Below are 18,721 nucleotides of genomic sequence, written 5' to 3'. Positions count from 1 at the left end.
TCCATCAAATGATACAAAACCTGAAAGAGCTGGCCATTGAGCTGATAACTGTTTCAAAAAAGTTCTAGCTATTGGAAGGAATGCTGTTATGATGGTCTTTAGAGGTTCAGAAATATTGAATGCAGCGAAAATCCATTCTACAATTTCCGAAAATTTCAGTAATCCTGTTGGTGAATGTGAAATGGAGCCCACTGGATTATTGTCTTTTCTTGAGCTAGTTCCTGGATTGGTTTGTGAATTTGACAAACCAGGAGGCACAGTTTTTGGTTTTAAATTTGGCTTTTTAGCTTTAACACGGGGATCTTTTTTGAAGGTGTAATTTTAGGTGTCTTTTTTGGTATTTTATGGTTTGGTAATCTCCTTTTAACAGACCCTTGAGGAGTGACAAACGAGGTACCTTCACTATTTCCGTCAGAGTCAGATTCCTCTGGCTCCGCAAGATTTGAAAAACCGTTTTCGGTTTCCAAAGGGGAGACATGTATGACCGTTTTGAGCATTTCAGCATATGTGCGCTTAGACCGTGCTTTTAAAGAAAGCTTCATTTTGTCTTTACGCAGCTTAAATGCAGCGCACACTGAAAGATCATCATGAGGACTTTCCCCACAATAAACACATTTTTCAACATCTTTATCGCAAAGATTATCCTTATGAGGCCCTTGACATTTGATACATTTGGACTTATTACTACAGTAAGTAGCTGTATGTCCGAATTTTTTACAGTTCGTGCAATTCATAACATGCGGTACGAAAAGCCGAACAGGAAGACAAATTTTATCGATATAAACATGGCTAGGCAATGCAGATCCGGCAAATGTTACGCGAAACGAATCTGAGGGACGATAAGACTTTTTTCCATCGACAATAGATGCTGAGTACAATTGTTTGCACTCGAGTATCTTAACTCCCTCAAGCATGGAGTTTTTAAAACGGCCAACTCCATTTTTAAGTAAATCATCTGCTGTCAGACTTGTTTCAGTCACAACACCGTCAATTTCTACTTCCTTCGATGGAATGTAAACTCGATATTCAATAGCAAATAATTTACAGGTTACAATATCGTTTGCCTGTTTCAAGTCGTTAACAACAACTCGAATTTTATCTCTATTAACCTTACAGATTTCTTTAACTTCAGAGAAATGTGATGTCAAATCCTTGGTAATTTGCATCAAATTTAAAATCTTTTCTTTTTTTCGAAGATAGACTATCCATGGCCCAGTGGTACCCTGTGGATAATGTTTAGCCCTTGGAGTATTTAAACTCTTACTAGTATCCGGAATCGGATTCGGATGATCTTCCATGAATTTAATTTTAAACATTAAATTTTTTTGTAAATTAATAATACCAAAATAAAAACTTATGTTTAGTAAAATTTCAGATATAAGAAATAAAAAATAAATTAAATTAAATCTACCTTGTAGCTGATGTCTCTGTTCCTTTATCGTGAAGAACGACGTGAAGCTCTTCCAACGATTTCCAATTGGCAGTCTTCTGCTGTTTCCAATTGGCAGTCTTCTGTCGTTTACTGCTATCTCAGTTGCTCTGCCGTCGTTGTGAACACCACTGCACTTGCTGTGCTGCCTGTACCTGACCCCAGGTACAGTGCTTTTGCTCTTGGTGGCGATCAAATGCGATGCTTGCAGTGTAGCACCTCGCGATATATGCCGTCTCTTTTGATTCTACGCAGCGTACAAATTCTGGTACCTGGTAGATCAGCACTGGGTTGCTTTAGCACCTTTGTGCCTTTGCACCCCTTCGTCTTCGCACCTTTATGCGATGGCACCTCTGTGACTCGTCACTTCTATGCTCTCGCCAGGGCTTGTATTGTGAATCCTCAAACGAACGAAGCAACAAAAAATATCTGCTGTGAACACTTTGCTTGACATAGCTGAATGAGAGACCTATATTAGAGAGAAACTGGATGCGTGAGAGTATATGCTACTGAGCAGACCAATTCCCCTTGCCAAGTAAACTGTCTGTGCTCTCAGTCTCAGTTAACACATGAACTAAGCAATCCATGACAATGTAATGAAATGAAGGGTTCGCTCTCGTTAGTATTGTACGAGAAAGAAGACCTTGCCTCACGGTGTGCTACAAGACGCGAAGCAAAGTCATATAGGCAATGTTTACGGTTTATTTTTAAAAAGTAGGTTTACAGAAATCATTTTTAACATAATGTTCGCATTCCAAGACCAAATTTGATCACATTTCAAACATACTTTAAACATTTTATAGCAGAAGTTTTGCATTTGAGCCCATTTTCAAAACGATCAATTTGTTTCTTGGCAGCTTACACTGTGTATATATCCTAGAAACACTAAAAGCAATGTTCTTTAAATTAATATTCATCGGAACTAAAAGTTATGAAACTAGTTTCCTCATGGGCATCTACAATATGAGAACCATTCATCAAATGCTAAACTCATGAAGCATAGGTCTCAGCAAGCGGGCATATTCATGAACTAATGAACGAACGAAGCAGCTCTCCTGGCTTGGGTTGCGCTGTGAATTCTACCTGACATACGAATGTGTGTGAATAGCACAGATGGTGAAACCCTTTCGTTCATATTCGTTGCTTCAATTTGCAAGCCCTGGCTCTCGCACCTCTGTGTCTCTACACCTCTGTGCGTATGAACGGGATGGCCTTCGTTGCTAACTTTCCAGTCGGGAAACGCCCCGAATATTGCGTTTGCTATGGGCAGTTTAACTACCTGAAGCTTAGAATTGTCTCGGTAGCAGCCGTTAACTCACGAGCCAGTACAATCGAAGCACAACCTCTTCGCTTGGATGGTTTTTACTGAAAGATGTTTAATGATTAATTGAGTTTCTTTTTTTTCAACATTCAACCACTCTTTGTTTTCAACATCTCCACATCAGCTGATGTACCGCAACTACACCAACACACTCACACTTGGATTAGACCAATGGTTCATAACTTTAGAATTGGAACTTTTTTGAACAGGGTCAAACTTTTGTCGTGAATACGGTTTGCTTTACTATGGGACGTTATTTTAAAATTTACCCTATACAAGAATGGATAGAAATCGTGAAAATCTCATGTTGTATTTAACACAACAACATAAATTTTTCGGCATGCTATCGGAAATATAATCAGCAATTTATGACAAAATTTTCAGAACTACAAAATAATAAAAAATAACTCAAAATTATAGTTTTCTAAAATGTTCAGTTTCAACGAGTATAAAAGAGAAAAACTCATGACGCATGTTTGACTTTCTCGTAATCGGACGATGGTTTTGATGCAGAGAGCGACATTGTATTCTCGCATTATGTTACTGGGTACATATAAAATGTAAAAATTGATACGTTTCATTCGTTTTATCCTGAGCAGTTGACTTTTAATATCAGAAAAAAAATTATTAAAAACTTTTTGATTCTTTCTTTTATTGAAATTATGTTAACTCGTGCCGTATGTATTTCTGCAGGCGAGCACTTTTTGTCTTATTAATTTGTGTTAAGAAATAAAGTGTATCGTCGTGGTTTCGTCTTACTTTAGTTTAGGTGCACCGTTACAATTGTGGAAGTGAGGAATTTAAACCTTGCACAATTCAACCGGAATATCAATAAATGCGGACGTCATCTGGTTATGTCTCTAACATTACCCAACCGATGTTAATCAAAGTGGATCTAATAAAAAAATCTTAGAAAAAAAGTAAATTTGTGACTTTCACTAAACCAGAAATGAAATAAATATTGAATTCCCCGGTTGCAACACTGAAAAAATCTTAAATAATTACCATACCAATTTACAAAAAGTTTTGAGTCAAGTTTATAGGAACTCTTCGTTTTTTTTTGCTTTACATGATGTTATACATTTTAAACACACTTCTCTATATTGTTCCGGCGCCGGTAATTGCATCCGAAAAAAAGTCATTAGCAGTCTATGAGAACATAAACTTTTCATTTAAGTCTAAATGTGAGAAATTTTACTCAATCGCATCTGAGCAAATTAAGTCAATTCCGTATTTCCAGTACCTCCGGAACCGGGAATTTGAAATAGGCATAGCTGAAATCGGTTCGTTTGACCAGTAACTAACACAAACTACAAATTGAAAAGATTTCGGGCTAAATTTAGAAGAATTTACTTTAGCTTGATTTTTCAGTGTCATGTATAAAAACGCGCTTCAGAAAATAAAATTTTTATACGTATTAGCCTGTAATTCCGGAACCGGAAGACGTATCCGGAAGAAATTTGGTAAGAGTATATGAACTTGTAGGACCTTTTATTTGAACATAAGCTTGTGAAAATCGGAATAAAGGGTCTCTGAGAAAATCGAGTGCATTTTTTAAATTTTTTTGCAACATTTTATCTAGTAACTCTGGAACCGGAAGAAGGATCGAGATGAAATTCAATAGCAGGCTATGGGACTAGGGTAACTAGGGTTTCAAAAAGTTTATATGAGTTTTGTCACACTTTCCAATTTAAAAAAAGGTTTTAAATCATTCAACGATCGTTTTTCCATTAAAAATAAATTTACCTTCCAACTTAGGAAACATTTTCGTCTCAAGTTTCACAGTTCGTCTAACGTGTTTCGTGTTTCTGAATATTTAGTGATTGATTCATCTCAAACCATGATCACTATTTCACATATCATAATTACACAACTATTCAATGTTGGGTGACTTGATAACTTCATGTTTCACTTGTTTAATCAACGCCTGAAAACTACTTAAATTACCCGCTAAGCAATGAAAATCTTCAAAAATATAAGATGAAAATTTACACTTAATTTACTTGATTGAACTTCGTTTTCATCTCATTTCGTATCGCAGGGTTGCCAAGTATTCTCATAATGTTACGAATTTTTTTTTCTTCTTTAAATTACCATAAACAAGTGTTTTTCGGTATCCGTGACATTAGTTTGATTAAATTACTGATATAATTAATTCAATAAAACTGTTTCGGCTTCGAATAGGGGAAAGTGTTATAAAGCAAAAACGCCCCCTTCCTTTTTTAAGTATTCAAGACTTTTCTAAACAAAAGTTTAATCACTAACACTATCTTTTCGTGAGATCTTTCTGCTATGAAAGTTGGGCAGTTGTCGTGTGCTGGAAAATATGAAAAAACTGAAAAATTTTTCGATGTAAGGTTTTGCTTCGACTAAACAAGCATTTTTAACGTATGAAACGTCTAATGGTCGGTTGCTACTCAGTAATTAACTTTTAGCTGTGCCAACACCTTCGATTCAACAGTATGCTTCGAGTTAAAATATTAATTTAAAGATTTATAACGATAATTAAAACAAAACGTAGCGTTGAGAGGATCAAATATGTTGGTTTCCAGTTGTAATTAATTGATTATGCAATTGATTCCTGATGCGAAGAATATCTTCTTTATCTGAATTTCTTCTATATCGATATTTCAAGGGGCATATTGAATCGTTGTTGTGGGGCGTAATGTCTTTTTTGTGAGGCATATTATACGATTGTTGCGGCATTATGCCTACGGCAAGCGAAAAAACTGAGAATGTGGTCGTTTTAGAAAATGTGTTTGTATAAAACAATTCTCATTACTTCTACCGGAATCATTGAGAATGATGTTTCTCATGTGTGATGAAAAAAAAAACCTACATCCTCGAAGAAAATATATCAGTACATTTGGAAATACCTCAATGGGAGACATATTATAACACTTTACCCTATTACTTGAAAGTGTGTGTTAAATACTAATGAAATAACCATTATGGCAAATCTAATAGCACTGGTCCCTTCCGGTATATATATATATATATATATAAATATATATATATATATATATATATATATATATATATATATATATATATATATATATATATATATATATATATATATATATATATATATATATATATATACATATATATATATATATATATATATATATATATATATATATATATATATATATATATATATATATATATATATATATATATATATATATATATATATATATAAATTAAGTTTTCGAATTCGTTAAGAGGGTTTTTAAAAAGCCAAACGCATTGATCGAAGTCTAAATTAGAACTGATTTATTTTATGAAATGTTCGATACATCGAAGAGCCCTGTCTTTGTCCCTAAACTGCTGATTTGACGGCTAGCAACGATGGTCCTCCGGTCACGTACGGTGTTGGGTTGAGTTCGTTGGCGTTCCACTTCGGTGTTGCTGACTTCGCTGTATTGCTTGGAGCTTCTATCGGTTGTCCGGTTAAGTTTGGTTGGGGAGTATCGCGTTTAACTGCTTCCCCCATAAGTATTGCTCGTCCCGAGCAATTTCCTGTTTTTGTAAATTTCCAGTATTTGATGATGCCGATGGCCAAAAGTATGAGCGTGAGAATGATGACGGTGCCGAATGATATGGATCCGATTCGGTATTTGAACTCTATAGTTTTCATGAGTTGTCTGTTTTCTAAATGGATATTATGTAGTTCGGAAAGGTTTACGTGTCTTTCTACGTGCAACGTTCTGATTTTTGTAAGTTGCAGCGGAAGAATTGATGGTTGATCAAACTGTAGTTCGTAATTCTCAAAAAGCTCATTATTGATGAATAACGAACAGTTGTGAAACGTAACTAGATGAATTCCTTTCAACGTTTCTGGTTGAATGCCGCAGGTGCTATTAATGATTACGTCTTGGTGAACGGTTTGCACTAATAGCGTTCCTGGAGCTATCGTTTTGGTATTCATTGATGGTGGTTTTTCTGATACCGGGCATTGCCCAGGTTGGCCTCTTAGTAGTGGAGCTTCGCATGCATTGTTGCTGATGTCCATTAGTTGACTCCTTTCACAGATCGTAATTGGGTTGGCTTCTCGACATTGTGCTGTAATAGCTAGTATCTGCTGTGGGTTTATCAAAACGGTGTTATGTGTCAGCTTCACTGAGTGGTTGTTACGGGATAACGGTTCAATAATAACTTTCTCGTAGGATATCGGTTGTAGTCTGGGGATGTTTACACATATAATGATTGTTGAGCCTTTATGTAATGTAGTGGTCGTTAAGTAGTTGCTAGCGTCGTCAAAGTGTTGAATTTTCATGCCCTGCTCTATGAACTCTTGAACAATGATTTGTATTTCTTTTGGTGTAAGTAGAAATTTACTTATGATATTTAATTTTGATAACATAATTGCATATTCTATTGCTTTTAGATTCTCTAGGAATGTGTCTAATTGAAAAGCTATCGATATTTTTTGGTTTTCTGACAGAATGTAATCGTCGATTTTTAAAATTGAGTTCAACATGCTTTGGTGATTTCTGATTTCTCTGGTTACTAGGTTAAGCCTGTTTTCAAATTTGGAATTAATTTGGATTTGTCTATTGTTTTGTTTAACGATAGAATTACCAGTTTTTCGCAATTCATCTAAATTATTATTGATAATTTTCAGATCTTCTGCGTCGAGATTACCTGTTATGAACTTGATTGTACTTCCTAATAAGTCGATAGACCTCCTGTATCTGTTTGATTGCAAATTTAGTGTGCTATAAATGAATTTTACTTCTCTGAGTTTCATTTCGAGAATGTCTGATAAACTGCTTGATGAATTCTTAGTTTGATTAATTACATTTTCTAAAATAGATATTGAAATTTCAAGTTGTGAGAAATCGATCACATGCAATAATCTGTCGTATCCTGCAATTACTCGTCCATCCCCCCTTTTAAGAAGCAACGCTCCTGCGTTGTTCGTAATGTCATGAATCTGGATGGATTGTGCATGGGATGAAATGAGGATTGTGAAGGTGGTGTATAGGAATAGAATCCATTGTTCGCAAGCCATGTTTTCTTTTCCTGAAATTAGATTTATGTTAGTTTGTTCTTTTAATATTTTCTTTGTGTATTTCCCGCCCAGAGTCGTCTATCAGCAATGTACCTTGATTTTCAGCGACTATGACCGGTGAATACATAGGATATGTTTTTTTTCTTTATTCCTTGCACTTTCTTGTATCTAGTTGAATTTTGTTGGAACTCAGGAATGCTTTCTTTGTTTTTATTGTGATAGCGTAAATTTTCTTGTTTTGATTTTTCATGGGCCAAAATGATCTCATCGTAAACTTTGTTTCTACTTTCTATTAGCATTTCCGTATCTAGAGGCCTTTCTTGGGAATCTTTCAGCCCATAAAAAGCTTCTCTAGGTTTCATTTTAATAGCGGAATGGATTGTGTTGTTATATTGTGTGCAAGCAATATAGAAGGTTTCTTTTAAGTTCAGTTCTTTAAATGTTGGTTTGATACAGCGAAAGATTTCTGCAATGGTGGAGTGAAATCTCTCGACAGTACCGTTACTCTCACTGTGGTTGGCAGGGGTGAAGAATACTTCAATATTGAGGTCATGAAGTAGTCCTCTAATTTCAATTGATCTCAAGGATGGTTCGTTGTCACAAACTATTTTCCGTGGTGTACCATGTATTTTTAAAAACTTAATCAATCCTTTTCTTACGTCAATAATGTTACGGGATTTAATGTGTGTCAACGATCCGAACCTTGAAAATTTGTCAATAGCTGAAAGGAAATATGTTTTCTCTGCAGTAAAGATATCTATGTGTATTATGTCTAGGGGTCTTTCCGGGTTAGGTGTACTGCCTATTTTTAAATTAAACGGGTGGCGATCATATTTATTTTTATTACATGTTTCGCAAAGCTTGATATATTCTCGTATCTTCGCTTTCATCTTGGGGAAGTAAAATCTATTCGAGATTTGTTCGTTGTTTTCCCAGATGCCTCTATGAGCACGTTCGTGCGTTTGCTCTATGATCAGGTTTTCTTCTTCTGGGGTTCTTAGGTCTATTAGCAACTTTTGTGTTAAATAAACTTTGAATTGATTTGCTCTATTAAAATGATTTTTATACACAGTCTGAATAAGGTTCATGAGGTTCTCTGGACAATAAATACAATTTGTCCGTTTTAAATCCATGTAATCCTTAAACATGCTAAATATTATTGGTACCCCAAAGACACATCTCGTTATGGTTCTTCGATAGACTCTCGGAAAGATTTCTTCGTAATGATCGGGTTCGTCGGGTCCTATTTTTAGAATAATTTGGTTGCTGAAGGCATTTAGCGGTTGTTCTGTACAACTTATAAACTCGGAATCATCCGTGTCGGCTGAATGAACGGTCATATTGGATGATGCACTTTCATTATTATTAAGCTCATTTCGAATCCGGGAGAGGCTGTCAGCGACTACGTTTTGCTTACCCGGGCGGTAGCGTATTTCATAATCGAATTCGCTCAGTGAAAGACGCCAATGGACAAGTCTATTGTTGGTGTCTTTCAAGTTGAGACCATATGTGAGTGGCTTGTGATCCGTGTACAGAGTGAATTTCCTTCCGTAGAGATACGGACGGAAATATTTGCAAGCCCAAACTACGGCTAAGAGCTCTTTCTCTATAGCCGAGTATTTTTCTTCTGACTTATTAAGGGTTCGGGAGGCAAAAGCTATTGGTTTATCGCTTCCGACAGTCCCTTGAGAGAGTACAGCGCCAATTGCAAAATTGCTGGCGTCCGTAGTCAAAATGAATTGTTTAGAAAAATCGGGATACTGTAAAATGTTACTTCCTGTTAGTATTGTTTTACAGTGTTCGAAGGCGTTAACAAATTCTTCTGAGTGAGAAATTGTTTCTCCTTTTCTTAGAGCATTAGTGAGTGGTTTCGCAATTTTTGCGAAGTCTCTAATGAATTTACGATAATACCCTAGAATTCCTAGGAAACCGCGCAACTCTTTTTCATTCGAAGGTAATGGCCATTCTTGAATGATTTTGATTTTGTCCGGATTCGGTTTGCAACCTTCCGGTGTGACAATGTGGCCTAAGAAAGCAACCTCTTTCTGTAAGAACTCACTCTTGTCCAATTGTACTTTGAGATTGTGTTTTTGCAAAGTTTTGAAAATTTTTGCTAAACTGTCCATGTGCTCTGTAAGGCTTGTGGAAAAGACAATGATGTCATCCATATACACTAGACAGATAACACCTATATGCTCGCGAAGAACATTGTCCATCACACGTTGAAAAGTTGATGGTGCGTTCTTTAACCCAAAGGGCATCCTTAAAAATTCATAGTGCCCATTTTCGACACTAAATGCTGTTTTTGGGATGTCTTTTTCTTCTACCTCTACCTGGTGAAACCCAGATGCGAGATCGAGCGTGGAAAAATACATACTCTTTCCTAGTTTGTCTAGGATATCAGTGATGTTCGGTATCGGATAACGATCATCAATCGTTTTCTCGTTTAGTTTGCGGTAGTCGATTACGAGTCGCCATTTTTGTTTGCCGGAGGCATCTAATTTTTTTGGTACTATCCATATCGGGGAAGTCCAAGGGCTATTCGAATGACGGATAATTCCTTGATCGAGTAGTTTTAAAATTTGTCTTTGAACCTCTTCACGGTGACAGTATGGGTACCTATAGGACTTGGCATGTACTGGTGCTTCATCCTTTGTTTTAATATTATGTTTTATTGCGCTCGTGAAAGAAAGTTTTGAGCCTTCCGTAAAGAAAATATTTTCGTGTTGAGAAATTAATTTAAGTAGTTTCCTTTTTTCATCATCATTAAGATGCTCTGTCCTAAGTTGATCGTATATAGATTTTGTTTGCTTAATCTTGGATTTGTTTGACTCTAACGTAATGGTTTCAAAGTTATTAATTTCTGGTTTGAGGATATCGTTGCTAATTGAGACGCTACATGGTTCAGAAGAATGATTCATAATAGGCATTATAACATGAGAGTCTACTGCTGAGTATAATCCAGAGTGAATTATGACGTGTGAGTTAACTTCCAAGTCATTTTCTAAAAGAAATTCGCCTTTTACCTTTGTAGGAATTTTGGTAAATTTCGTTTCGTGTGCATTCAGATGTAGAGATATTCTATCAGGGTACTTACGTTTCATTTTGATTGTTCCTCGAGGGAATTGTAGTTCGTTGTTACTAGTAATAATATTTGCTTTGAGATTTTTGAGAGATTCATATCCTATTAGCCCATCAAAAAATGGGTGAAAATCAAAAATAAGGAATATTTGCTTTTTTGTATCAGGAATTGTATGGAAAGGGTTCAATTCTATGAATTGGTTAACTGTATGTGTGCCTCTTACATTTCTTACGGTAGTGGGTGTTGTGTACCTGCAATTTTGTAAATTTACATGTTTTTCTGAAATATAGTTACGGTTGCTCCCAGAGTCGATTAAAAATTTAAGTTCACCTTTGTTTGTTGAAACGGTGATATACGGAATAAAATTGTTCATGTCTGGCTCGATGGACCGCCGGCCAGTTGAAAATTTAAATCATCGACTGGAGCTGTTTCGTTTGGTTTTGTTTCGGAATCGTTTTCTGCTACCAGTTCGGGTGTATCAACGACGTGCTCGTTTGAATTGCTTTCTATAGGTTGATAATTGTTGCTTATTTCAGACTCGGGATAGTGATAATAATAATAATCATAGTCGTCGTCGTAGTTATATGTATCATGCTCTATATGATAGTTGGGTCTGTTCATATAGTTCAATTTACTGGACCTGATGGAGTGGTCGACTTCCATCGGGACTTGTTTTGGTTGTGGTAAAAATCGCGGAGCAAACACATTTTGTATGGGACGTTGTTGTTGTGGCATGTTAAATGAATGCGGTGTTGAATAGTGTCTGGGGAAGTTGAACGGAGGCGAATTTGTAGGGTTCTTGGTTTGGTTATGGAAAGGGTTAAGGTGAAACGGGTTCGGTTTGTGTGTATGAATTGGATTTCCTTGAGCTGGGGTTAATGGCTTATATGGAAATCGTGGAAATGGTGCGCGATTTTGCATTGGATACTTTTGAACAGGGTGTTGAACTAGTTTATTTGGAATTGGAGGTGGTATTATTAATTGGTTCTGCCTGTTTGGATTTCTTGCGTGGTGATAGTTTGCTTCTTCTAAACAAAGTCTTAGAGCGTCTTTTAGTGTTGACGGTGTTTGTGCTCGTATTATCGGTCCTAGGGGCTCTTTTAATCCTCCTAAGAAAACTTTAAGGCCCATATCCTGATATAGTTTGATTTTTGCTAACTTTACCTGTTCGTTTACCGTGTTCAGGTTAAGTAAATTGATTAGTAGTGAAATAATGTGGGAGACTTTTCCGTAAAAGTCTTCTACTGTCGTTGTTTGTTCGAGGCGATATAGGTCTCGGCTCAAACATACTTCGTCGCGCCTATCGCTATAATGCGTGATTAAATTATTTTTAATTTCGTTCCAATCGAGGTTTGTTCCGTATAGCTCTAGCACGCTATCGGCCTCGCCTTGGATTTTACTTCGAATAGCCTGCAACCAGACATTGTAGATTGCAGTTCCTCTAGCGTTGTCAATGATCGGTAGCAATTGATCTATTGACTTTAAAAATGTATGTAATTTTATGGGGTTGCCATCAAACGATGGCAAATCTTTGATAATTTGAGGCGTTTGGAGGGATTTTAATATTTCCTCTACACGCGGTACTTGGTTTTGCGCAGCAGCGCTCGCTTGAGCAGCGAGTACTGCTTCTGCAGCGCCGATTGCTTCCACTTGAAGCTGTGCAATTTGCTCGTCTTTTTCGTTTAACAGACGACGCAGCTCGCCAATTTGGTTTTGGTATTCCATTGTAAAATTTATTAAATTATGCACTTTTTGTTTCTTAAATTATTCACTTTTGTTTCTTCAATTATTCACTTTTTAAATTATTTAAAGATATAAAAATGCAGACTTACCTTTGATTTCACGATGTTCGTTCGCGATCTTAGATGAGTTCTGGATTGCGATATTCACTCGCGGATGGGATTTCTTGGTTCACGAATTTTCCCGGTTTTTAAACACAAATTCACAATATTCACTCGTGAATGCTCGATTGCGGTTTAAAAACTATTCGGTAAAATCCGCACGACTGCGCCAATTAAGTTTTCGAATTCGTTAAGAGGGTTTTTAAATAGCCAAACGCATTGATCGAAGTCTAAATTAGAACTGATTTATTTTATGAAATGTTCGATACATCGAAGAGCCCTGTCTTTGTCCCTAAACTGCTGATTTGACGGCTAGCAACGATGGTCCTCCGGTCACGTACGGTGTTGGGTTGAGTTCGTTGGCGTTCCACTTCGGTGTTGCTGACTTCGCTGTATTGCTTGGAGCTTCTATCGGTAGTCCGGTTAAGTTTGGTTGGGGAGTATCGCGTTTAACTTATATATATATATATATATATATATATATATATATATATATATATATATATATATATATATATATATATATATATATATATATATATATATATATATATATATATATATATATATATATATATATATATATATATATATATATATATATATATATCACCACAGCACTGTTGGATGTGTGTGTGTGGGGGCTGTGCATCTGATATTTTCATATTTATTCATTCTAAAAGGGCCAACATAGATTAACCTTACAGTAAAATTTTAAATGGAAAACGAAAGGAAACGAAAACAACCCAATAATATTGCAAAGTTGAACTTGATTACAACCTGGTTCTAGAAATATCGTGTGTTGTCTCACAGTTGGCATTACGCCCTTTTAAGAAGAATTCCGACAATTTGAATCAGCGAGTGCAATAGTGCAATAATATTTTTCGATCACTATCGCAAACGCTATTTAATAGGATGAATAAAAATCCATTGAGATGAAACTAGGAACATAATAGTGAACATATCAAAAGTGTTTTTAGCAGATTTTTTTTTAAATATCAGTTCAATTGCTCAGATATGTGAATCAGTTCTCAATGTGCAGCAAGGCGAATTAAGCAGAAATATGAAAAAATATAGTGATTTTTGTGTGTATTCGATGTAAGGTTTTTGAGGTAACGTCCTTACAAATGAGATGAAATAGGGAGCCGTTACCCTTTAATGTCTTTAACATGAATCTGAGTTTAAGGATATCGGTTAAGCAGTCTCTTAAAAAATCGAGTGCACTTTTTATTTTTTTTTGCACATTTTACTCCGTTACTCCTGAACCGGAAGCTTGATCCGAATAAAAATCAATAGTAACGTATGGGACCAAGAGACCTTTTAGTTGAACCTAAGTTTGTAAAAATCAGTCCATCTATCTTCGTGAAATTCGAGGGCACAGTTTCGTTACATACACACATATACAGAATATTGTTTTATTAGATCAAAAACTTGCATGCAAATACATTAATACCAAGTCCAATCCCCTTCAGCGTTAATAATGGCTTGACACCTTCGAGGCATACTTTGAACGAGATTTTGCGCGTATTTTTTTGAAAACGACCTCCAAATTTGTGAATTCGGCGAACAAGCTATTTCAAATTGTGTGGTCGGTTTTTCCCAATTTTCATCTTCATTTGAGCCCAAACGTTCTCAATTGGATTGGCATCGGGCAACTGAGAGTGCCAATCCAAGGTCACGACACCATTTCGCTTCTTTGCTCATTCAAGACGTTTTTGTACATGTGTTTCACTCAACATCAGTTTTTGAAAAGTACTTCGAAATTTCAAATTATTTGCAATCAAATGTCTGCGAACAATTCTGTAATATATATTAAAACCTTTTTTGGTCAATTTGGAAGCACCTTCGCGTAAAGTTAACGTAGGATTCAAAAACAGGTCACAAATCACATTTTCGTCTTTTGCCGACATTTTTCACCTCTTTGAAAAGATTCGCCTACTTACTCACAAACTGTTTGGATTTTTGCATGTATTCCGCCGCGGCAGCTTGGGTCATTTTGGGACCTTTCAGGTGCGAGCACAAAAAAAAAACTGCTTCGAAGCGCGCAGCGTACGTGGTATTCATTTTGGAAAAATGCTGAAATCGAATTGTAAGCAGCAGTCAGCTGATTTATTCTCGCATTGCATCAAGGACACTACTGTCCTCTGTGTTAAAAAAAAATCAAACCATTCCACTCTACCGATCGCGAGTAATCATGTCCACACTCTTATGTAACAGACTGGTCGGGACATCAGAACGTCATAATCATCAAAGAATCCAATAAAACTAAATTTGTGTGAAGATTTAATGTAAAATACTTGTAAAAAGTTTAAGTACTGGGCAAGAGCAAGTTTTAATGAAAAAGACTATTTTCCTTGAATGTTTGCATCTTGCAATGTATAGATCAGGGATCGGAAATCGGTGGCTCGACGCTTTTTAAATGTAAGACTGCGACGAGAGAAACATAGGGCTCAATATACCAATTTTAGTTATTTTATTAAATGAAGTGAAAAGTTGGAGACGACAAGAAAATATTTGTGGCTATCGAAAACATTGATATTTTGTAAATTGTATTTTTTTTACTTTTCCGAGTTGAAAGGTCCACGACCCCTGGTAGAGGCGGTTGGTAGGAAACATAATTACCTATTAAATTTGTTCACGAATCCAAAATAGTTTACATTGAATAAAATCGGTTAAAAAGTTTGACCCTGTGCTTAAGACAGTCTACATGTCCAGAGAGTTTCAATAAATCCTGAGAGGGTTCGACTATCATTTGTTGAAGAGCCGAACGGGACGTTCTTAAATATAATTTAAATTATCAAATTTCTTGTGTTATTGTTTGATGTTCGAAGCGTCACTTTTCTCAACTTAAAGGAAATGCTAGTATTATTTTGACCATCACCGCATCACTGTGCTTTGTTTCACTCGACCGTGTTCGAATCGTGTAGCATAATGTGAATGATTATTGTGCATTGAATAGCACTGCTGACGCATGAAATTTACCTCTGAGCAACTACAGATGCTTCATTGTTTAAACGGGTAATCTTGATGTTAATTAACTAGCGATAACCAACCAATCGTCATGCAGACAACAACCCTCTTCTCGGATCTCGGATCTCGATGATAATGAAATTCATCTTATGTTTGCAAAATTTGCAAGAAACTTGCGAATCGGTAGGTATAGAATGGTAACTAGATTTGTGATAGTGTTGCGGACGGTAACTGACCAGATATTTGAATCCAATCATGGCCACATCTACCAGTTTATCGTAACGAAGCACGTTCCGCAAAGATGGGTTAGTATAAATAAAACATCACTTCCACAATCTTGGCAGCTTCACAGTGAGTTACATCCATTATTTATGCAAATCCTTTATTTTATACAAGACGATGACGCTTTTTAACCTTTTCACCAGAGCTCTGTCTATCTGAAAAGTGCAGTTGATGTACTATCGATTGATGGAAAAGTGATAAAGTGTAGAAGTGATAAACCTCTCTCTATGGATGGAGAAAATAAATCCGTACTTCGCCAATATAATCACGTCATCCATATACGAATGTTTAGTTAGTGTTGATAAAATGTTTGATTACAATATTTGTATAATTGAAAGCTTATCAGATGGGAGGAGTATTGTAGAATTCTGTAGTTTTCATCATATGTTAGATTTTATTTATTTATTTATTTATTTATTTGGGAGCAGGGAAAAGCCCGATGGAGATGAAATTTAGCAATCTCTCTCTCCAGCAGGCATAAAACCTCCTCATCAGTATCAACAGATTACAATGATCCAACAGATACATTTGGACTTAACACTAACAATTAGAACTAACAATCAAAACTAACAATTAAAACTAACAATGAAAACTAAATCTATAATCCTATAGCTAGTTGATGACACCAAGCATTGCATGGCAGTAATAGTGCTCTTTCTTAAAATGTGAGAGAGAAGAAAAAAGTGGGTAGGCGAATGGAGAACCAGGGTTGGTGGAGGAGGTGGTAAAGGAGCGTGGACTAACGACGATGTTAGAATCGGCATGTAGATCTAATTAGTGACTAAAAAGGTGGTGGAAGGAAAAGAAAACGACAATGTTAGAATCGGCATGTAGATCTAATTAGTGATCGAAGAGAGCATGGTGATAGACAAAGAAAAAGAGGAAGGTACTACCGGGTTAATTTCTGCGAGCAAATCTAGTTAGTGTCCAATGAAGATGGTGGAGAGACGAAGAGTTGGTTGAACGAAAAAACAATATTGTCGGTTACAAAACAAATACTGATCGTAAGGCTAATCTGACAAGTGATTACGAAACAATCGTTTAATCATATTTCGAGATAAATGAAAATCGAAAACATTGGAACAGTTGTTGAAAGTTCGGCACATACTGGAGAATGGTTCATTGTACCCATAATTTGTTCTTGCAATAGGTAACCTGAGAAAGGGGTGGGAACGTAGATTACGTCGATGAATTTCGAGATTAATCAACTGCAAAAGCTCGGGACAGTCGATATGTGATTGAAGTAAATCAGCAACGAAAATTGCCTTGGAGATATTTCGACGAACAAATAACCGATCCAAGTCAATAAGTTTACAGCGATCGATGTAACTAGGAAGATTAGCAGGATCTCTCCAAGGTAGGTTACGCAGGGCAAATCTAACAAATTTATGCTGAATGGCTTCAATCCGCTCTATGTCGATTTGATAATGAGGGGACCAGACAACAGCTGAATATTCAAGTGTCGAGCGGACTAAAGAACAATATAATGCTTTTAGACAATGTACATTGACAAAGCTCTTGGTGATGCGGAAAACGAAACCTAAAAGCTTGGATGCCTTAGAAATCACATAGTCGATATGACTTTTGAAATCTAGTTTGATATCAAGAATGATACCTAGATCTTTAACGATAGACTCACGTTTGAGTACATTCTGCGAAATGTTATAGTCGTACATAATTAACGAGTGTTTGCGAGTAAACGACATAACGGAACATTTCGAGGCATTTAAAACCATTTTATTGCTAATACACCAGTTCACGAATATATCAAGCTGTGACTGCAAAAATATGGTGTCGTCAGGTGATTTTATTGGATAATATAGTTTAAAATCATCTGCGAAAGATAGTTTGTGGCATTTCAATATAAAATTGAGATCGTTGAGGTAGAGCAAGAATAAAAATGGCCCCAAGTGACTGCCTTGAGGGACTCCAGAGCAGACTGCAAAAGGTGTTGTAATGCAGTCTCCAATTTTTACTGACATTTCACGACCAATTAGATAAGACTGCAGCCATTTAAGTAGTGATCCGCCGAATCCAAGCCTATTGAGTTTTGCAACTGTTATTTGATGGTTTATTTTGTCGAAAGCAGCGGAGAAATCAGTATATATAGCGTCAACTTGTCGTCGTGCTTGTAGACATCGAATAATGAAGGATGTGTAAGATAGTAAGTTCGTTGAGGTTGATCGATTTGGCATAAAACCGTGTTGACTTTCAGAGATGTAGTTGTTGCAGTTATGCGTTACGAATTCGAGAACAATAATTTCAAGTAATTTGGATACGGCGCATAGTGCGGCTATCCCACGATAATTAGAAACATCAGATTTGTTTCCCTTTTTAAACACAGGGAAAATGAATGATTTCTTCCAGATGTCGGGAAACGTTCCTGAATTAAGTGATAAGTTGAACAGTATCGATAGTGGAATTAATAGGCTGCTCGAGCATTTTCTTAATACTAAAGAGGGAATTCCATCCGGACCAGCATTCGAGGATTTTTTCAATTTAGAGCACGCTTTTGCAATCATAGTATCAGTAATTAAAGGGTGCGGGCCAATTGGAGAACGACGAGGAACGTTGATAATTGCTTTGGATATTTGATCATCGGATATAATTTCGTGCGAAAATACACTGCTAAAATGTCGTTGAAATAGGTTACAAATATCAATTAAAGCCGATGATTCAGTATCGCCAAGAAACATCTGGTTTGGTAGGCCTGCTTCTTTCCTCTGTTCGTTCACATGATTCCAGAAGCGTTTCGGGTTTATTCTTAGATTAT

Source organism: Malaya genurostris, chromosome 3 (assembly GCF_030247185.1).
Source record: "Malaya genurostris strain Urasoe2022 chromosome 3, Malgen_1.1, whole genome shotgun sequence".
Lineage (NCBI taxonomy): Eukaryota > Metazoa > Arthropoda > Insecta > Diptera > Culicidae > Malaya > Malaya genurostris.
The sequence above is the reverse complement of the archived record's forward strand: the minus strand, read 5'-3'. Positions refer to the sequence as shown.